The following is a 24022-nucleotide window of genomic DNA, read 5'->3' as shown; positions in this document are numbered from 1 at the left end:
ATGTGATATTTAAGGTCAGTTCATAGATAATGGTCTCAGGAAGAGCAAGCTCTTGGGTAACGTGAATGTTTTTTTAAATGTAAGGACTTTTTATGGAAGATAGCAACACTACCTCCTCTACTGATCTCACGATCTGATTGGTAAACATGATAGTCTCTTATTGTGGTAATGGAATCAGGGAGAGATGCATTGAACCATATTTCACAGACAAATATGATGTCAAATTTAGCCGTATTTAGTAAGAGGAGAAATTCAGATATTTTATTTACAAGGCTTCTTGCATTGAGTAGCTTGCATTTAAGGCCAGTTGTAGTCAGACTTGAGGTAGTTAGGGGCGTGCGTGCCTAGTTTTGAGTGATGGTGGGTTGGATGAGGCAGGATGTGGAGTTGAGGGTTGTGTGACTTACTTTTGATATAATCTGCGCAGTAGTCAATGTACAGATCCTTCTCTCCATTATCTTGACGTCTTTTGAGTTCCTTGCACAATTCACGGGACTAGATAATCAATGTTACAAAGATATGCTCTAACATGCACTTCAGTCCTTTAAAATGTACTGGTTCAAGTACAGTGAATGGAAGACCTGTGGGCCAGATGTGACCTGCCAGAAACTGTTATAGGCTGAAGGAAGGAATAGATGCCACAGTAGTTGTTGTCTCTAGTCCTCAATGTGGACCATGTTAGGAATATAAAATCTTGTCCCTGGATTCCCTGTAGCTCCACTGGTGGGCAGTGTAATTGCTGCTTGCTTCCTTCTTTTCAGGGCTCAACCAGTGGCTCAATCTTTCTTCTGAATAGACTTCACATCTGCTTCATTTTGTATAAACTTTCTTATGTTCATATCTCCTGTATAGTTATTTCTCAGGGATAAACGGCGATATTTTTTTAAAAAAGAATCTACTAGAAAGTGTCCATTCCGCTGTCTCTGTTTGTTAAAAATAACAAACCACCAAAACACGAACAGTGTTTTGAAGGAAACAGTAGCTCCTGTGCTCTGGGATCCCAGCACAAGTGGTCCTTCAGAGTGGCCACAAGGATGGCAAGCACTCCTGAAACCAGTCCTCATCTACAGGATCGGGTGATTATTGCTGATAACCGATGCGGGTGGTGACCCAGCAGAGTCTCTTTTGATTGGGGATGAACAGCAAATCTTCCCACAATCAACTATTTTAATCAGGAAGGGAAACGGTAGGGATCCACTTGCGAACAAACAACCATTGGAGTGAGAGCCTCACCTTGCTAGTCATACGCCGCCATCTTTGAATTATGTTAGACTAGAAGATTCTCAAGGTCCCTTCCAACTCTGTTATTCTCTTAAGATTCTGTTAAGAACAACAGACAACAAAGCAGCAAACACTAAAACCTAGTATTTAAATAATTAGAGAAAAGTTATGCTGGTTTGACAATGCACCAATAGTTTGGACTTCACACGATCTAACTGATCTCTGTAAAGCACTACAACTGAAGCTGGAAGTTTAACTGAAGAGCTCCTGTTGCTACACTTATTTCTTTATTAAATTTCTTTGCTGTCCATCTTGCTGCAAAGCAGTACATCTTACCCTTTGAATGATATTTAGCACTTGAAGAGCACTTTCACATGCTCCTGCCAGCTAATCATGAATGTTGTTGATTTTTGTATATAAATTATCCAGAAGTTGCTAATTATATGAACAGGATTGTAACCCTGTGGTCTCAAGAAAATTCATCTTTAGGATGAAAAATATCCACGTGGTAATGTTACATAAAATTCATGACAATTCTATAGAACATAGAAACTCTTTCAAGATCACTAGATTTTTAAAAATTATTATTTTTCTTTGCATGAAAGAACTGATTTTCAAGACACATGAATTACAAACCTAGCCTAGGTGCTGAAGGTTAGTATTTATTAAAACATTGCCTGTGCCTTCAGGGTTTTATCACTCAGTTTTACAGGTTCTGTTACTAATTAGGAAAATAAATTTCCATCAAATAAGACTATGCTGTTTCTATTTTGGTTTCCAGTTTGGTTCCATTTCCTTCAGATCAATCAACAATCAATAAAGCACAGATTGCTTCATTGACTTTTGAGATTACAACTGATTCCATAATTTGGCAACACTTGCAAAATGAACAGCAATGGATCACAGAAGCTAACCATATAGAGGATATTACTTATCTAGGTTTGGTCCTAACAACAACTAGATATCACATTATCCATATATCCATATCCATGGCCATGAAAAATTTGACCGGAACTTCACAGGAACTTTTCAAGATCCTACTTAGCTTCTTTCTTTTTTCAATCCTTCTTTATTTCTCTAATTTTAGCTAATAGATAGTGAGAGATATAAACCAAATCCCTTTGGTGACCATCTCAATGTTGGGAAAGGTGAGGAGCAAAGAACATTATTTAAATATGTTTTTCAGAAGAGTGTCAATTTGTACTTGAACCTTTAAAATTTTGAAGTTCTACAAATTTCCTTAGCTATTTTCATAACATCTGATGACCATGTGTTTCTATAGCCTTTGGAATTTTTTATTGAGATATTCACCCACTTAAGAGAAATATATTCCCCTCCTAGGATCTGGGGATGAGTGGGTTTTTTTTGAGATGGTGAGATACAGATAACTGCAAAAAGTTAAATGATTCCCTTATTTGTCTACTTTGCCAATGTTCTTACTCACTATCCCTTTACAGTGCCATTTATTTTATTTTTTGTAACCCTTTTCTGTACTAGATTTTCTTAAGAGATATAGAATGACTAGTCCAAGGTCATTGTGTTCATTCTAGCGGTCTATAAAATGTCATCATGACCTTGTGGGAGAAACTGTATTCCATTGTGATATGTTTATTGCTACCACATATCAATGGAGTAAACACTGAACTTCCCACAGGGTATGTAGTCAAGCCTTGCAGCAGGACTAAACCTTTTTGGACCTTTTAAATTGCAATCTGCAATTAATCAGATAGAAGGTTGAAATGTTTTATTCAAAATTAATTTATTCCCCCTTATGAAATAAAATTATCTTACATGCTATGACAGAAAACCAAGTCCAGGTGGTTGTTTCGTCCTGACTACCATGTAGAGCTGAGGCATTAGTTTTAAAAAAGGATAAAAATAAACTGCTACTTTATGATGAAATCGTGAGGGAGAATATATCAGGGACCTAGTCTTGGGCCTAATTTTTATAGAATTTAAGTGCTCATCTTCAAATTTCTGACATTGTCTGAAAAGGGTGATTGTTATCTTAAGTATGGCATTGTCTGGGTATCTCAGCCCTTCTGTCTGCATGTAAATACCATCCATTCGATTAAGCTTTATAAAATAAAGCACAAGTGGTATTTTAAAAAAGATTTCCCTAACTTGAAATAATATGCTGAATGAACATATCTTTTACTACCATTCTTTTTGTAATTGGATAGCTAAGAAACTTTACTGGGGACTAACATGACCTAAATTTATTCTTGAATAATTAGAGTGATTCCAGTATTTAGCTGAGGCAATGCTAAGTTAAGTAAATAAGAATTTTTAAAAAACTCTTCACGTTGAATTTTAAATTAAACTGTGAAGGCAGTGTAGATTTTTTAAAAAATCTAAAAAATACCTTCACATAATAACTGCAGGATGGGAGGAAAGGGGGGCACAAAGTCCATTCCTTTCTATGTGCGTACAATATGTGTCAACTTAGAGCATAATACATAACCCATTGTGGGAATGCTTTCAAAGCAGTCTGGTATACCATTGAACATTTCTTGCCAAGAATACATTTTTCCTATGTCCAATCAAAATCTATTTCTATGTAATTTAAATATCCTATTTCTTATCCTCACACATGTCATAAAGGCTAACATATGATGTCACATTATCAGGAGTTTATCAATGTCCACTTAAGCAGTTTTGAAAACAGCCTATTCTGTGCAAATGAAACAAACCTAAAACTCTCACTTACCTCCTCAGTTTAAGACTTCACTATTTTGACCACAGGTTTTGTGCTTTTTACTTTATATAAGCAGAGATTGATATGGATCATATAATGATCAAAGAGATCCACAGTTGCTCTTGGGAGAAGGTGATAAGTATTTTTTAATGTGGAGTAGCAGTGATCTAATATGTGTTTGCCTCTTCTGAGACAGCTGACATGCTGGGTATATCTGACAGACTGAGATTAAAACAGTTAAAAATCCCTAAAACAGTGAGTAGGGAGTGTGGGAAACCAAAAATGAAATATTTTGGAATGGAGATTTTTATTCATTTAGAAAGACTAGGCCAATCTATTCATAAACAAAACACCTTCAGTCACAACTCCCATAGAAGGCTGGAGCTGATGGGATTTTTAAAAATAGAAAAACAAAGATTCCTTAAATCTACATCCCCTACCCAAATTCAAAGGACAGGATATGACCTTTAGGACATAATAGGATTTACCCACCACCATTAGAATAGCAAAAGACACAAGGTTCACGAAATTGCACTATATCTCCTCCTAGAACATCTTGATCACAAAACCAGAACCCTATAAAAATCCATCAACTCACCCAGCCATTTTGTCAGCTACCCCAGAAATATGCTGCTGTCACTGAAGTTTCTGGAAAATCAAATAAACAGAGATCTTCTTTCCTTGTAGCCAGCCTCTATTTTATTTCCAGTGTCTTTCTCTCAGGTTGGAACCAGACCTGATTTTTCTTCCAACAGGAGGCTAGATATTTCTGTTCTGTGTACAGAATTTGATCAGCTAAGGTATGCAATATACTGCTTATGCAAGTATGGGGTGGTATATAAACCTCAACCAAGATGAATGAAGAAAACTCTTATGGAGCCTAAAAGAATTTGCAATTGATAAATAAGTCCACATTGCAAAATTTATTTAGTGCTGCAACATCTATGCACCAGCTATTATTAACATAGAATTAGATTCATCCTCTTTCTTTTTCCTCTGTAACTCTATCTGCCCTTGAATACGAAACCCTGGAATCTCTAATGTATTGTCCTCTGTGGTCTCATTTAAACAAGCCTCTGTAAAGCAAAGAACTGTTGTGTTAGAAAAATTAGGGTTCTTTCGATTTAAAAGAAGCAGCGCAATCATTTTATTTACTAGTGAATGCAGATTTGTTAGGTGAAATGAAGGGAACGGAGTCCTTACCCCTTTTTTCTGATCTGACAAGGATGCCTTTGTGGTGGTCTCTCATGAAAAGAAGACACTTCGCAAAGTTGTCTTGGGATGAGAGCGCAGAGAGAACTCCGAAACCCTCTTTTATTAGAAGCAATCTTTGTTAACATAGCAATTTTGTTAACGTCCTATCACAAACGCATTACATCACACAACATGCACTGATCATTCGCATAAAGCATACAAGGCTGCAGAGTTTAAGTTTGCTACAGTTCTGGTTAAGAAATGGCAACAATTTGTCCTTGCTCCTTGCTTCATGTTCCAGCCAACTACCAGAAGGTTCCATTGTCCTAGCACGTACACAAAGAACAAAGAATCATAGTTCCCACATGCCTTCACGCTTTCCCCTCCTGCACTTCTTTTGTTTGCTTTGTTGAAGAGAGCCACTGCTTTTTCAGTCAGAATCCACACAGCTTCCTTCCACATTTACAAGGAATAGAAGAAACCAGAGAAGGAATATTCCTAGAAAGTTGTCCGAAGTTTAGAAACTCATATTTGGTCTGTGAATCACAGAAAATAAAAAATAAAAAAAATCAAAATCATTAGAAAGCATTTCACCAAGGCTGCCATCAACAATGCCATCTTGACTTCCAGTTGACATCATGGCATGAACGGCTGGAAAATAGCAGGCTCTGTCGAGCTCCGCAAAATCCAGCCAGTAACCGCTGTCAGGAAGAAAGAAAGAGAAAGAGATTAGTAGGTACAAAAAAACCAAAAAGAGATACAAGATTCCAAGAGAGAGAGATAAAAAGTGAATTAAAAAAATCAATAAACAATGGAATTTCAAAAAGATTAAGTGATGATGGATAATGAGAAAATATTTCAGTAAAATGGGAAAATATATACAGGAAAAATAGTATATATGTATATACTAACAGAAAATATAATTTTATAATATAATCCAAATAAGTCAAGACAGTAGATGGGAATTTAGGATTAGGTAATTAAACTGTATGATTAATATTAATAGTGTGCTAAAGTATATTATGAATTTAAAATATTAAGGACTAGAAATTGTGTGGGATTTTGTGATACACTTCCGGGATTGATTAAATATTGTTAATATTTACTGTTATATAATATTGAATATTGAAGTTATGGTGGAACTATGAATAATTCTTTAAAAATATTAAATAATAATATTTAGGGACTAAATACAAGGCACAATGTTATTTATGTTTAAATGAGCTAATGGGAAAATGAGAAATGGATTACGAAAAGAGATTAGCTCTGTTGAAGTTGTGGAAGTTAGAAGATTAGAATTACATATACTTATTTGTATTATTATTGTTACTGCTGCTTAAAAAAGATTTGACTCAATCAATGCAATGCCCACAAAATATGTATGTTTACATTGAAAAATAAAAAAGTTATTTGAAAAAACAACAATGCCATCTTGAGGAATTATGAACAAACACAATTTGGGGAAAGGGGTTTAGAGAGATTCCAAGTACAATTTTTAGGAAGAAAAGAGACTCCTTCTTTTTGACAGAACTTCTAAAACAGAATAATATTGTCTTTTGCTGGGACAAACTGGAAGGAATTATCTTCACTTTTCACATGAATGTTTCAGATTAAATTTGGTGAATAAAGCTCATGATTTTATGGAGAAATATATAAGTCTTCAAAAGATTCAAGATATAAAGACCACCCCTTGAAAAAATGCAGACTTAAGAAGGACAATGGAAAAAAAAGCTGGACACAAACCAAGGACAGCCTGTGGGGGTGGGAACCATAGCTATAAGCATTGGAAAGTTTCTTGTCATAAACAGGATGGACCATAAGATTTTAACTTGGAAAGTAAATTGAGCTAATTCCCGACCCCCCACCCCCAAAAAATATTTTTTCACTATTTGAAAAAATCCAATCAGCATATAATTTGTTTACATGAAAATTACATTAAGGAGACACAAACTATTGGGCTTGCAATATATCACTAATCACAAAAAGAACATTAAAGGTATAGTTTTGTATACAAATCCTCAACTACAGCCACAGTTATTACTGCTGACCAAAACAGATATATAATTGTGCACATTGAATTACAATGAATAAAAGCCTTTTGATTGATTTATATACACCACATCAAGACAAGGCTAAATTTTTTGAACCAAGAGTAAAGCAATAGACACAATTTACATGGACTTCTGCAAAGCCTTTGATTCAGTGGTACACAACAAACTACTGTTAAAACTAAACTCTTACAGCATTTCCAGATCCCTTCATAAGTGGATTACTGTCTTCCTGTTAAACAGGCAAGAAATAAGTAAAAATAGGGAGCACTATATAAACCCTGCTCCATTTAACAGTGGTGTCCCCCAAGGCAGCGTTCTATGACCCACACTCTTTATATTCTATATAAATGACCTTTGTGATTATCTTATAAGCAATTGCATCCTCTTTGCGGATGACATAAAACTATTCAACACCTCTGTCCTTCAAAGTGACCTTGATTATGTGTCTGAATGGTCAAACAGTTGGCAACTCCAAATCTCGATCAACAAATGCTCTGTCGTATACATTGGTAAAAAAAATCAGTACACCAAATACAAGCTAGGCGGATATGACCTTTTTGATGACCCTCACTCTGTCAAGGATCTCGGAGTACTCATATCTAACGACCTAACACCAGAGCTCATTGTAACAGCATTGCCAAAAAGGCATTAAGAGTAGTAAATCTAATCTTATGAAGCTTCTCCTCCAGGAATATAGAATTGCTAATTAGGGTATACAAAACCTTTGCTAGACCAATACTTGAATTCTGTCTGGAATCTGCACTGTATAATGGACATTAATACAATTGAGCGAGTCCAGAAGTATTTCACGAGAAGAGTACTATACTCCTCTGCTTGCAAAAGAATACCCTATATCACCATGCTTGAAATTTTGGGCTTGGACAACCTTGAACTATGATATTGATCAAGGACCACTCCTTTAAAAAAATTACAGAAGGATATTTCCATATTTATCTGGCAAAATAAAAAACCAAGAATTAAATATAAACTTTTATAAGATGTGAAAAAAAGAGGAAGTCAAAAGATGTTAGATCTTGAAGGCTTTCATGTGAGATTTGAATAGCACACTTATTTATGATATGATAAAATAAAAGTTAGCTCAGGTTTTAATAATCATTTTACTAGACATCGATTGGTGTATATGGGTGAAGTATTAAAAAAGACTAGCTACTAAGATACCATTGCGGATATCATCTCATGAAGCACCATTCTTAAGATATTGAGTCTAAATGGATTACATATTGTGATCTGTTGATACTGGAAGAAGAGGAATCTTAGATAAAAACAAGAGAACAACTAGTAAGTGATGGATTTAATTACTACAGAATATATGAAAACTTCACACTTGATTAAAAAACATAATCACATTCTGGAGAGAAAAGTTCCCTGATGATGGAGTCCTGCTGACTGACTCAGTTTAGATCTTGCAAAAAAAAATTTTTTTTTTTTGTTATTTCAGCCAACAAATTGGAATTGGAATCAAATTTATGCTCTGGAGATGACAATCTGATTTCTAAAATTTATAAAATACTACGTAGGATGAACTTGGAAGATGTATTTGTTAAAGACTGTATGCTAAATGGGGAAAAAACTCTGGTTGCAATATTAGGCTAATGGTAGAATATGTAAATTTATGGTTTAATGTTTACTTTGAATTATAGCTTGAAAGGAAAATTTTATAACATGATATATCAAAGGAATTTGACTACAGATTAATTGGCAAACTCCAGGTACATTTTATCACATGTGCTGGTCTTGTAAACATGCTAAATCATATTGGATAAATATAATAATGATTATGCAGAAAATACTTAAGATGCAATGTTAATGAAACCTGAAACCTTTTTCCTAGGTATTATGGATAAATTGAGAGAAAAACAATTTGGAACCTTGTACCTCTGTATGGTCACAGCTACAAGGATTGTGTATGAAACATATTGGAAAGAAAAGGGAATACCAACTACAGAAGAATGGATTATGAAATTGGCAGGGATGGTGAAATTAACTTCATTGATTAGAGAGAATGGTTTAGAGTTTAGACAAATTTATAAGCGATTGGAAGCCGTTTGTGGAGTTTCTGTGAGTTAAATATAATACTATTAACAGAAAGTTTACTTTATTTTGGGGGTTAACAATAACAGCTTTCTTACAATGAACAGGTATTGGGCTGATTTGATTGACAGATAATAGATTTGTATATTTGGAATATTTGGTAAGAGAATGTGATGTAAAAGACTAATTTAATAAGTACAGATGGAAAATGTATATAACTACAACTAGACCAGTAATGCAAGTGTGTGTGTGTGTGGGGGGGGGGGACGTTACATCAGTTTGCGATACAAATATTAGTGTTGTACCAGAGTGGAGATTATATGTTTAGTGTTAATTTTATTTGTTATACACACCCTTTGTGTGTGTGCGTGTGTGTGCACGTGCACACACACATGTGTGCATATATGTCTTGTTTGTAATTCTTGGGGTTTTTTGTTTTTGTTTTGTATTTTATCTTTGAGGGGGGAGAAATAAAAAATAAAATAAATTTAGAAAGCTTTAACATTATTTTCAATAGAAATATATATGTAAGTGTTGGTTTTGACATGATTGCTTAATATTGAAATCTGGATTATATAATTGGTTTGTATTTATATTTATTTATTATACACATGTATACCCTCTCATGAATGAATATACATGTCCTTGGATAATGTTGCAGGATCCAAAGCACATACTCTGGTAAATTTCCTGGAAGATGGGCTCCAATACAAGGCTGGAAGCTTAGAAAACAAAAACCACTGGTCCTGGTGACCGACCCAGAATGGATCCTGCAATATATATATACTTTCTCCTAATTTGCAATCTTCTCAGGGCACTTCTAACAAGCAAAGTCAGAATGAAGGAAACCTGATTTGCTTAATGATCGATCTCATAGTTCATTTGACAGCTACAGCAAAAACAGTTGTAAAATTGGGTATATCTCATTTAATGACCACATTACTTAATTCCGATCCTAATTATGGTCATTAAGTCAGACTATCTGAAAAGCTTTCTTTGCTGTAATTGTGTCCAACATGACACACATTTCAGTTATAAGCTAAAGGTTAAATTGTCAGGCTTGTTCCCTTTGTAGAATTGCCATACATTTATCAAATGAGTCTAATATATGTCTTTATAGATTTCTATCTTTGTATCTTTATATCACAAATATCTAGGACATCCATTGGCTAAACCGGCTCCTTCCAAATTGCCATTTTTATACATTTGCTGACTTTTTCTTGCCAAAAAAACAGTGGAATCTTCTGGCGCAAAGCTGGCTTTCATGCTGGAATAGAATTCACAGTCTCCTGGTTTCCAGACAAGCACCTTAATCACTACACCAAACTGGCTGACTGAAACTTTTCAGTTTATCTTTTTTCTTCTCATTACAATGTATAGCATTTTATTATAGCATTTTATTATTGTGGTTAGAAATAGTATTAATTATATTAATAATTTTATACTTAATATTTTCCCCAATTTATTTCTTTGGTAAATCATGAATACTAACATCTGTTTTTAATTATATAAATAATTACATTGCAAGATTATCTGTATGTAATCAGCAGTTTTAAATTATTATTCTTTTATTTCTTTTAAAACTTGTTTTCAATTTTAGTTTAAAGGATTACACTCTAGATTCTCCTGAGACTTTAAGGAAAAAAATAAATGCATGTGTATTACCTTATTAATCTCTTTCTTTTCCCAAGTATAGGATATGTATATCTTCCTTTGTTATGTTGCCACTGTTTTGCCTTTAATCTGATTTAACTGCCTAAAAATTCAGTAGATTATTCTGCAATATCCAAAGATCAGAAAAATGCTAGAATTTGTCAATAGTCAAGTCAATGTGTACAATTGCATTGGAGAACATGTCCTAAATTTGGAATATTGGAAAACCAGTACTGAATATTCAAGTTCAAAAGCACGAATTATCTACCAAAGGCATGGTGTTCCTTTAGTCATTCTGAGTGATCATCTAGGATTTCTATCTGTTTAGTAACAATAAGAATAATTAACAGATCATTCAAATAAATATTTTTCTAGTTATTTCCCCAAAATACTTTGTAGAGTTGTCTACCATCTTGTTGCTTTTCTTATGTTTCCTTCCAACTTCCCCAGCTGTAGAAATTTCCAGAAAACTAGGTTTTCATATAATGTATCCAAAGTGGAATATTTTGAACTAATTATTTGGGTCTTGAGTGAGAATTCTGGGTTGGTTGGTTTAATGATCCATTTGTTTATTTTCTTGGCTGTCCATGACATTCTCGGTAATCTTCAATTTACCAGTTCTCTATTAAAATGTTGTCTTTATACACTATGGAAAGGAACTTTTACTGATTTTTATCCTGCCAGTCTCATCTATATTTGTCCAAAATGCTTACAAATGCTGCTAGTGCATGTACTTCAGGTTTTATGGCTTTTATATTGTGGCTTTTTACATATCTCTAGGATATATTCAAGATGGCTTACTGCAGTGTAGTCTAAATGGGTCTTCCCTTGAAAATAGACAAGAACTTTAGTTGGTGCTAAAAGCAGTGGAATGGGCAATCATGCAGCACAAGTGGCATTCTGCTCTATTGCTGCATTGCTGGTGTATTGCTTGTGGTTACCTTTAAAATCATTCAGGACTTGGGACTAAATTATCTCCCCAATCAATTAGATGCAGCAGGAGGGACATATTTTGCCTCCCATCCAAGAAGAATGTTATTTGGGAGGACCCAGAAAGAGAGCTTTTTCTGTTATAATGCCACCCTCTAGTCTAGAATATCCTCCCATCCCCCTGCTATCCCAATCCTACTGACCTTTCATAAAGACCTGGATTTATCATTGATTTGGAGTTCTGATGGTGTAGGTGAGCTTATTTCTTCATCATGTTAACTGTGATTATTAGTATAGTTCTGGGTCATTCTTCCCAGGTATTATATTTGTTTATACTTTTATTTCATTTTTAATTCTTAGACACAAGGAGACATGTAATTAAAATGTGAGCCACATGCATTTGAGACTCTGCCTTGTCATTCTCCTATATTCAAAATACTCTCAAAAACTGGTTTGTTCTCAGATTTTAAAAAAGGCTTTGCTCACATCCAGGCTCAACCAGATGTGTGTTGCTTCTGTAACATCCTTTGTATTCAAGTTAGGATCATTTCATGTTTTATCAGATATCTTCTTTTTCTATTGCATTTTATCAATTGTTCATCCAAAGTCATGCAGAAGTGGGAAATAAACCATCAGTCCCATTTCTATTTTACAAGCACCTTCAATGTTATCTAGTGCAAAGGATCCTTTACCAATAATTTTCCAATTATGATTAATTATAGTACTCACAATCATCTTATCTTGAAACATGAGTATACCATCTGCTGTTTTCAGAATTTCCTCAAACAATAGCAATAGCACTTAGACTTATATACCACCCGATAATGCTTTACAGCACTCTCTGAACAGTTTACAAGGTCAGCATATTGCCCCCAACAATCTTGGTCCCCATTCTACCAACTTTGGAAAGATAGAATGCTGAGTCACCCTTCAGCTGGTCAGGACTGAACTCCTGGCAGTGAGCAGAGTTGGCCTGCAGCACTATATTCTAACCATTGAACCACCTTTTTTATTACTTCACAAAAATGACTTTCTCCCAAACTTTTCACATATTAGTTAGTAATTGCAGCCTCAAAGTATAGTTGAGTTAAAACAACTTGTAAGCCTTTTCCTTTAAAAAAAGGAAAAAGAAACCAGAGTCTTCCATTCTATCGTCAATGTTGGGCAGTTTCCACATCCCTCGACAAATATGCTATGACTATATATGCCTAGTAATAATAGCTAATTTGGGTTGAGTCCAGTTGAGCTAGATGCAGTTAACTTTTAATTCTAGTTGGAATAAAACAAGCTAGGTCAACCTGACATGTTGGGAGACAGCTGTGAGTGCCCAACAGCCATCCACACCCAGTATCCCCATCTGAAATTACTATCTAAGTCAGCTTGACCTGTGTTGTGCCATACTTTTTTGCCTAGTTGTGAAAAGTGTCACATGAGAATGTAATTTGGATTTGGTTTTTTACATCTTCGTGTTTGACCTTCTCTTTTGTCTGTTAACATTTTAAAATGTCATATTTATTAGACAGAAGATATTCTTCAAAAATACCTGTAAACTTTTTTTTTAGGAATTATTGCCACCTGGACATCTTGAAATTGATTGCAGCCATAAGTGCTATTAAACAAAATGTTGCTTAGGTTTCACAATGCTGTATACAGTCCAGATATATATCACATTCTGCAGAGGAATTCTGGTATTCTTGGGGGTACCGTTTGATTTAAAAGTAAGTAGCATGCAAATGGAACCCTTCTTATACTCAACTTCTATTTTCTAGCTGTTGAATCTAATATGACTGCAGCAGAACTCCTGTGTAATTAATTCTACATAAAGAAGTGAATCTCCAGGCTGAGGTGATTCATGAATACATATATGTTGGAAATTCTGTGAAACTTACTGAAAGTTTTTTTTTTAAAGTCTTTTTGTAACATCTCTTCCGTTTATGCACCCAATTTAAACAGCTGGATCCAAGAAAATAGCCTAGCTCAAACAAAACCTGATTAACCATATCATGTCACATAATTCAGAAATTTAAGTCAAATGCTATGTTAATCCCTTTAATATGCCAGGATATCAGCATGACTTTGGTAATGTAAAAAAAAGTGGGGCTTGGTATACTATAGATGGTTATAGTATATAACAAGGGTGTTAAACTCACATTGTCATGGCATTATCATATGACATATCAGGACTCCCCACCCCCCACCCCTTTGCTAAACTGGGCATGGCCAGCATGGGATGCCTCTTGCCAGGAGTTTGACAGTCCTGGTATATAACATTTACCAGAAGGAGTCAAGAAAATATCATGGAGCAATATTAACAGTTGCAGCCACTGTACTTATATTCTTGGATTCACAAAGCACATAAAAACAGTTCTGCCTCTTGATCTGGAATAATTCACATGCAGAAACATACATTTCCAAACAAGTCAGACTTTTATTCCAGCCTCTTTTTCTCCATCAGCTTTGCAAATTCTTTTATTGGTAGTAAACATTCTTCTAACATGGTGGCGCATGCACAACATGAGGCTCTGCGTCTACCCAGAATCTGTAAATTATTAGGGGTTTTTTTGTTCGTAGCCAGTCTGTTTATACAAAACAGCCTAACTCCATACAGCCGACAGGAACTTTTGAAAATCGGATCTAACCACCATAACAGCAGCATTTTAGACATTTGTCTCATCCCTGCCGAGATCTCCAAGACATCAGAGGCTACGCACTCTTCCTGGCTGGGCGGAAGTGCTCATAGGCAGCATCAAGACTGTAAATAAAGATAAGGGAAGCATGGAAGTTTGAGAGCTAAGCTAAGGCTAAAGCCACATCAGCTCTCTTTACCCAGCATTTTTCTTGCTAATGTACGGTCTCTGGCAAATAAGATGGATGAACTTCAACTTCGTATTGCCACCAACAAAGGATTAATGGACTGCAACATCATAATTCTCATGGAAACATGGCTGAACAGTGGCATTCCTGATAGCACTATTGAACTAGCCGGTCGCTACACACTACAGTTCGATAGAACAGTAGAAAGCTCTGGTAAGACCAGAGGTGGGGGTTTATGCATTTATGTGAATAAAACCTGGTGCACAAACTCTGCCATCGTTGAGAAACACTGTTCTGCTAACATGGAATTCCTCATGATTAAGTGTAGACCTTTTTATTTACCGAGGGAGTTCACTTCTTTGATAATAATTGCTGCATACATTCCACCAGATGCTAATGCTAAGTTAGCAATGAAAGAACTACATGCAGCCATTAGCAAACAATTAGTATTGCATCCTGAGTCAGCTTTCATTGTTGGGGGTAATTTTAACCACTCTAACTTGATAACAGTACTCCCTAAATTTCATCAGAATATCTCATGCCATACAAGGGGGAATAAAACACTGGATTATGTCTATACTAATGTTGAAGATGCATACAGAGTCTTCTCTCTCCCCCACCTGGGACAGTCTAATCACCTCCCACTGTTTTTACTCCCTAAATACACATCACTCATTAAACATGTGAAACCCTCTGTGACCACAATTAAAGTCTGGCCAGAAGAATCAGACAATATACTGAAGGACCGATTTCAGCACATGGACTGGAATATGTTTGCTTCCCAAGCTACTTCTGAGTTTCACATAGACATTGATAAATACACCTCTTCTGTCTTGGATCATATTAACTCCATGATTAACAGTGTCACATCTGAAAAACAGATTATCATATACCCCAATCAGAAGCCATGGATGAATAGTCTTCTGCTCAGGGCCCGAGATGGTGCCTTCAGATATAGTGACAGACAGGCCTATAGTGCATCAAGGACTGATTTGAGGAGGGGTATCAAGAAAGCGACGCGTAGCTATAAGCTAAGTATTAAGGGTCACTTCGCTAACTCCAATCCCTGGTGTATGTGGCAGGGCATCCAAAACACCACCAGCTACAAGTCTGCCCGCTTTACTCCCTCATTCACTAATGTCTCATTTCTCGATGAGCTAAATGACTTTTATGCTTGTTTTGAATGAGACAATCAGGAAACAGCCACCAAGATCAGACCTTCTGTAAACTTACAGCCCCTCACACTTACAATCACTGAAGTCTGCGCTGTTCTGAGCTGGGGGCCCGATGGCATTCCAGGACATGTACATAGGGCCTCTGCTGGACAGCTGTCTGTGGTTTTGACTGACATCTTTAATCTGTCTCTTTCCTAAGCAACTGTACCCACTTGCTTCAAGACCACTTCCGGTGCCTAAACACTCCAAGCCAGAGTGTCTGAACGACTACTGTCCTATAGCACTTACACCTACAATCATGAAGTGCTTTGAGCGTTTAGTCTTGGCACACCTCAAAACTTGTCTCCCAATCACACTGGACCCCTACCAATTTGCCTATAGCAAGAACAGGAGCATCGACGATGCTGTTTCCATAGCATTACACACCATTCTAACACACCTGGACAATAAGAACACCTATGCAAGAATGCTGTTTGTTGACTTCAGTTCACATTCAATACAATCATTCCCTTCAGGCTGATCACTAAACTTGGTGACCTTGGCATCAATACTACTCTCTGTAATTGGATACTGGACTTCTTGACAAACAGACCACAACATGTCAAGTTGAATATCTTCACCTCATCCACCATTACACTAAGTACTGGCATTCCCCAGGGCTGTGTGCTGAGTCCCTTCCTGTTCTCTCTTTTCACCTATGACTGGAGGCCTGTGCATAGCTCTAACACCATTATCAAGTTTGCAGGCGACACCACGGTGATCAGACTCATCAACGATAATGATGACTCAGAGTACAGGGAGGAGGTGCAGAACCTAGTTACATGATGTGCTGACAATAACTTGTTACTCAACACTAACAAGACCAAGGAGCTCATTGTAGATTTCAAGAAGAAGAATGCTTACATTCTCCTATATATATCAATGGGAGAACGGTAAAACGTGTCACCAGCTTCAAGTTCCTAGGGATCCACCTTTCTGAGGACCTGTCCTGCAGATCAACACCACCAGCCTGATCAAGAAAGCTCACCAGCTTTCTGAGATTATTGAGGAAGAACCACCTTTCCCCAACTATTCTGATCAAATTCTACTGCTGTGCAGTCAAGAGCATCCTAACCAGCTGTATCTCAGTCTGGTATGGAAATTGCATCATTAAAGAAAATAAGGCATTACAGAGGGTGGTGAAAACCACCCAACACATTATAGGGATCCCACTTCCTGTCATTGTGGACATTCAGAGGAAATGATGTCTGCGAAAAGCCCACAGCATCATTAAGGACTCCTCCCATCCAGCCCATAAACTGTTTACCCTTCTTCCATCTGGGAAGAGACTCAGGTGCCTGCAGTCCAAGACCAGCAGGCTAAGTAACAGCTTCTACCACATGGCGGTCTCCTTGCTGAACTCCTCAACTCGTCTACCCCCAAACACACTGATACTTCCCCTGATAATATATATCTTGTATAAACTCTCTGTGCATTATACTTATATTCAGTATGTTCATAAATACTCTGTACAGTTGTATATATTCCTTCCATAGATATTCTGTATATTCATAGATATTCTGTATATCTATATATAGTTATATATTTTGTATATCTGTATATATCTGTATGTATATATTTCATTGCTGTTTTGCACTTCTGGTTAGATGCTAACTGCATTTCGGTGCCTGTGTTCATATGCAATGACAATAAAGTTGAATCTAATTTAATCTAATCTAAACACAATTTATAATGTTTAATGGCCACATAATGTGTATATTTGAAAAATGAAAACTATGGCCTGATACGGAAATGGGTGGAAAAGAAAGAAAAATAAAAACAACAGGTTCACTGAGAAATATCATAGCCTTAAAGAATGGAAAACACATGTCATTAATAAGTAATCCAAAAGTTGTCCTGCAATCATTTGCCTTTTGATCTTTCCCCATACTAAATGGAAAAACATCCCTCATTGCATCATCTATTATTACTCTATAGATAAAGATATTTTTTTTTTGCCAGCAAAGTTTATTTTATAAGTAACCTCACATCATTTCTCCCCATCTTGTTGAGGGTACATTCATTAATTTTTCACTAAAGCTACAGCTTCAATACAACAAAGTTCATACTGGGTACAAGGTCATGAATGACCAGCCATGCAATATTAGACTGTCTGAGTCTTGTAATCTTTTTCATTGCTTCTTCTAACTCAAATTCAAATGTATTCAATTGTTAGTTCATGAGTAGTTGCTTCTTCAATGTTTTTAAGTTGACGTAATTCCCATTCTTTCTGCAATTGAGAAGAAAAATAAAAAATTAACACCATGATTGTACCATTTAGGAGTTGAATGGAATGATTAAACATTACTTTACAAATGAAAATTAAACTACAATATCCTAACTAGTCTTCTATAATTGAACATATAATATGAATTTCAAATATGTTGACTGAAACCAAGTAAAGAGAGGTGTTTAACATACTTTAAATAGCAGCAGCATTTTTCTGGCTTGCTGTGAACTAATTGGCAAACTAATTGAGGAGGACTTCATTTCTGGATGTTACAGTATTCAATTTAATATCAAATGGGGGAGAAAAAATATTTTTCCTGATTCTCCCTCCCAAAGGAGGTTTTTTTGCACGCACACCTCCCCAAGATATACTTGGAGTATATAGTAGAAAAGAGTAGAAGACGTCACAGAAAATGCTGGAGAAAGCAGTCATGAATAAAATAGCTGCTTCTGCCACCTTCAGTGAGCACCAACTTCTCTTTATCAAGAACAATTTTGACTAAATATGGAAGAAAGATATCTGTATGCTTAAGATATTTTCACTTCAAAAACAAATTCAGAACAGGGGTGTCAAACTCATGGCCCACATGTTGGATGCATAACATGCTGGCCCCCAGGTTGGATGCATCACATGCTGGCCCCGCCCATCCCAGTTTAGCAAAGAGGGGAAAAGTTGTGATATATCATGTGACAACAATGTGTAGTCACGAATTTGACACCCCTGGTCTAGAACAAGGTTGTTCTGCATAAGTACAGCAGCAATGTAGATCTTTTAGAAGTGTCTACAGATTTAATTTCATACAGTTCTTTTATTGGGAAGACCATGTTTCTTCTCAGTTAAAATGGACAGTGTTGAATTCACATCTATTACTGCTCCTCCCAGCAACCTAATTCACAGGAATGTTGTGGAAATAAAATAGATTGGGGAAATAATATCACTGCCTAGTTGGACAAAACAATTCGTAATTATGACATACATATTATAGAAACACTCATGCTGCTATAAACAAATGATAGAAACTTCATACAAATATAGACACACAGAAATTCCTAGTTAATTTGAGATAGGTGCACCAGAGATCTTTGTAAAGTTTGCTGTTTTAAAAAGCAATCTTTTTATGTTCCAGTTTTAATAAGAAAATGCACTTTTAATTGCTGTTCAAGATTATGGGAGATTTGTTTCTGATCAGACCTACAGATTTGCTCAGATTACATAACTTTTCTGTCCTGTTTCATGAGGTGGATTTGTGGCTATGCAGATAGATAATTCCACAAAACTTCCATAACAAAGTACAGTTATTGGTACATCAGGTATCTTCATAACTCACATTTGTGACAAAGCTCTTCTATAATGACCAATCCTTTGTATATCAGCATTGCAGATAAAAAATGGTTTTTTTCCTAACCCATCATGTACCGATAGAAAGAAAAGCTGTTATCAGTCCATGAGTGCAGGCAAGAATGGAGGAAAACCTTCCTTAACCCCTTGAGGGTCAATTTAATGACCAATCAGGATTACAGATGTGGCCATGGAACATGAACTACATTTCCCAGGATACCTTTAACTACATTTCCCATGATGCATTCCCTTAAGGGCACCGCTCACAATTCCTAAGTAACTAACAAATTCCCATAGACTGGCTGGGACAGCACAATAACACTACTTGCTTTTTTCCCCTCTATCTTCTTCCAACTTCAGTAATCTGTGGTAGGGATGAGAAAATAGTGGCTTTTTAGATTTAATTAATTCCAACACGGCCAAAAATAACCAACAACTGGTGCTGAGTGTAGGATGAGCATACTTCACTATACTGCAGCCAGCCCTGGCACTTGGTTTCCTAAATTCTAGTAGTTTCCTCAAGTCATAGAACACACTGAACACAGATCAGAGTAAACTTCTCCCTACATGCATAGTTCAACTATAGCCACCATTATTAGGTTTTTAATAAGCACCTATAACTTTCACAGAACCCCTTAGATTTATAAAGAAAAGACTATAAGAGGGAAACATTTACCACAAGCTCTTTTTTCCTATTTCTTTTCTTCCTTCTTTTTGTTACTGATTTTTTAGAGATAGTTGCTGCTTGCCCACTTTTTGTTTGTTCTGTTGCTGCAAACAAGGCTTCATTGGGTTGTGCATCATTGCAAATACTAGATGTTTTCCTTGACATCGTTGAAAAGGGACTTTGTGGTTGAAATGCTTCTGTAGATTCCTCTACATCTATTATAGTTGAAAGCCTTATTGAAAACCTAATCTGGGAGCTGTTGCTTGGCTCTCCATTATAGATAGTCATCGTTCCATAAGCTCTCTTAGTATACTTTGAGTTCCATCCACCAGGATTGTCTTCAGATGGTGAACTTACTTGAATTAAGTTACTTGGCAAAGGAGGTAGAGGTATGAATTGATTTGAAAATAAAATTGACCCTTCTTTTGGAGTGCTGTCTTTCACTCTTGCTTTTTTTAAGTGCCTCAAAGTAATACTTTCCATCTTTGGAGCAATATATTACCTATAATATAAATAAATAAAATCAATACTTAAATCTATGGTATATGAAACAATTGTTGCTTAGTATTTTAATGAAAAAATATTTTAAAAATAGTTGAAAAATTTAAAAATGTAAAGTGCTGGCAGGGATTCATACTAAATTAACCACTGTGGTTGCTGATCAGTTACTAGGGATTCTGGTGTGGCAATAAACACCTTTTTGTGCATTTGTGGGAATACCTAATGAGGAATGCCACAAACTGACCTCCCCAAAAGACTACCTGAAACTCTGCATCTACTTCTTGAATACATATGACACCAGCAGATGTAGCAGAAAGAGGTTCCATGTTCTAATCATGCTTTCTTCATTGTAAGTCTCATTGACCTACCAATGACTTCAGTGGAATTGAAGTTCTACAGAATTCAGTGATGCATTACTGAAAATAATGACCACTAGAACTTGCCTCCAACTTATCAGATCTAAATTAAGGTTCTGAACATTTTTGTTTAGAGAATATAGGTCTCAACAAACTCAATGGATATTGTTACAACTCTGCTTTTGAGTTAAAAATGAAATCATTACTTTCAGGCCAATTTTTTCTTTTTACCAACCTGTTCCTGTGTCTAATACTCACATGACAGAGAAATAAAATGCATGTGATTCCACATCAGGAAAAAAAAAGTTATGTTCCTTTTGAATACCAAGTAGTCTTTAAAAGCATACCAAATGGATTGTGTGTGGTTTGTTTTAAAGAGACAAAAAAGAGGAAATTTTGACCTTTAACCTATATATGAAGCCAATTGATTTACTAGTGAAAACTACCCCCTTTTCACCTGAGAATGTCTCAGTTCAGGTCATGGTATAAATTGCAACAACATTTATTTCCCAATTTGTTTTAGAATCAATTATTGTACAAGAAAATAAAGAAACAGCCATTCCATTTCACATTTTGTCAACCACTAAAAGTTCTCATTTTCATTGAAGCTAGCTGGAAACAATGTATACAGGCATATTATTCAACCAACTTTATACAGAAATACTTTTATTGGGGAGATATAAATAAAAAAGGCATATTTTGAAATATTTTGCTAATTCACATTCTAAAGACCCCAATATTTATAATACCATTATATTTTTTCTTGAGTACCATGTGCAATAATTTCCTACATCAGTTCAGTAGCTTTAAAAATCTGTGGCATATTAAAGCTATCAAATATACTATTGAAGGTAGTGTATTAATTTTAAAGTTATCATTAAGTCTTCTGGCTTTGCTATAAAAATACTACCATGATTGGAAACTTTAAAAAATGCCTTAAACTTCAATCTGAATTATGCCTCCTTAAATTTATTTTTAAATAAAAGAATATAAAGTGAGAGCTATTACCAACGTTTCTCTTCTTGTTGGAAGCCAAATAATGTCAGCTGCCCAATAGCAAATGAAAGTAAGGCTAAATTAGAGCACACTTTCAGAACTATAGTTTCTAGGCCAGAATCTTTTTAAAATGCTAATTTAAACATACAAGATTCAGCTGTAATCATTTAGTTGAAAGGGACATCACAACTTTTTTTTAACCTACTCCTGAAGAATTTTCATCCTATGTTATGCATTTGCAACTTTGATCATATGTCATTCATTATTTTTATGATTTTAAAAATGAGGGATCAATTCCCATAAGTGAGATGTTAAAATTGTGGGCAATATTCCTCTGTGGGAATTGTTTTTAAGATGAAGGTCTCAGCTTTTCAATTTCCCCATGGCACTTTAATTTTACATTCCTTTTATAGAGATAAAACATTGCTTTTAAAATTGTGTAAATTTTAAATCTATCCAAAAGCACTTTGTAAAAGCTTTTCTAGAATTTTAGCTTCCTTGTGTCCTTATTGCAATAGGAATCTAAAATGAGATTCTTGATATCTAGAGGTGAACTTTAACTAGTGTGGCATCAGTGAAACATACAGCAGGCTTTCTTCATGTCACCTGGTTTCCAGTCCTTAAATATCATTTCAACAATACAAGAGGTTTTCACATATAACCACATTCAGGAGTTGGTCTACCACTTTCCAATTCATTTCAAGGTCAACATTATTTTAATCAAGTCAATGTAAAATAAAAAAGACAATTAAATTACCATTTTGGTGGCAAGAGATAAACTTATTTTTATAAAATTGAAATTGATAAGTTTAACACTTAAAATTTAAATTTTAAAAGTTTTATCCTAGGGCAAAAAGAATTAATTGCATTATTATAACTTCTGCCCAGCAAAATGTTTATTAGCCAGATTTGTTTTTTGAATAGAAATCATTCAATTTGCCAAAATGAAAGAAGTAATTATTGAAATAAAATAATTGGATGAGGTAGTTAATCCATTATTATGGTATATGAATATTTGTGATTGTTTTTAATTTTCATAATTGTAAATAATGTAAGTCATAGATATACTTTAATGGAATTAAATAAAATTAATACTTTAATGGAATTCTTGATGAAATTGCAAAGTAATTTGGCTCTCTTAATTACACACACACACACACACACACACACACACACACACACACACACACACACACATCCCAGAGGTGGTATTCAGCAGATTCTGATCAGTTCTGGAGAACCGGCAGTAGAAATGTTGAGTAGTTTGGAGAAATGGCAAATACCACCTCTGATTTGCCCCACGAACCCCATCTATTCTCTGCCTCCTGAGTCCCAGCTGATCAGGTGGATCTTCTTTTGTTGCCCTGCACAGGAGAACAGAGCTGGAAAGCAGGTTAGTGGGGTGGGAATGGAGATTTTACAGTATCCTTCCCCTGCCATGCCCACCAAGCCAGGCCCACAGAACCGATAGTAAAAAATTTTGAATTCCACCACTGACACATGCACACACACACACATACACACACACACACACACACACAATTAAGAGAGCCAAATTAATTTGCAATTTCATCAAGAATATGTGTGAGTGTGTGTGTGTGTGTGTATCCAAATGCATTATTTCTTGTTTTAGAGAAAAAGATCAAGTCTGCTAGAGGAGGAAGGGAAGAGGCTATTTCAGACTATGCAAATACTTTCTATTGGAGGAGCATGTGTTGGAAATGTGAAACCCTGCCTTAACTACTTATCTTTCAGACTTGCTCCAATCTGAATCTCTTAGGAAAGAAAAATCCTTGACTCCATTTGGTTGAAGTGATAAATTCTTTTACTAAAATGTGTTGGTTGTACTAGAGCCAGGCAAGAATTAAAGTTCCCACACTCAGAAGATATAGAAAGTTTCCCCACATCCCAGCCTTCCCCCCCATGACCAGTCTGTCTTCAGTCAATGCCTAGGTGTTTTGAAAATGCTGAGATATTTAGAGTATTTCACATCATTGGTGGGATTCAAATATTTTTACTACCGGTTCTTTGGGCGTGGCTTGGTGGGCGTGGCAGAAGAAGGATACTGTAAAATCTCCAGTCAGAGCAGGTATTTGCTGGTTCTCTG

The 24022-nt window shown here is 35.6% G+C and overlaps 1 long non-coding RNA gene across 2 annotated transcripts; it reads right to left on the bottom strand.

Annotated features, from left to right (window-relative positions):
- Nucleotides 1–5488: 5488 nt before the first annotated feature.
- LOC148124099 (uncharacterized) lies at nucleotides 5489–11119 on the bottom strand. Of its 2 annotated transcripts, none has more exons than XR_015740147.1 (3): nucleotides 10882–11119; nucleotides 9836–9986; nucleotides 5489–5649 (listed from the first exon to the last, which is right to left on the bottom strand). It is a non-coding gene; the product is annotated as an uncharacterized LOC148124099 (long non-coding RNA). The 2 variants fall into 2 exon arrangements; XR_015740146.1 differs by lacking the exon at nucleotides 5489–5649 and adding an exon at nucleotides 8350–8437.
- Nucleotides 11120–24022: the final 12903 nt, after the last annotated feature.

This window comes from Pseudonaja textilis, chromosome Z (assembly GCF_049901715.1).
Source record: "Pseudonaja textilis isolate UNSWEBS1 chromosome Z, rPseTex1.2, whole genome shotgun sequence".
Classification (NCBI taxonomy): domain Eukaryota; kingdom Metazoa; phylum Chordata; class Lepidosauria; order Squamata; family Elapidae; genus Pseudonaja; species Pseudonaja textilis.
The sequence above is the reverse complement of the archived record's forward strand: the minus strand, read 5'-3'. Positions and strand labels throughout refer to the sequence as shown.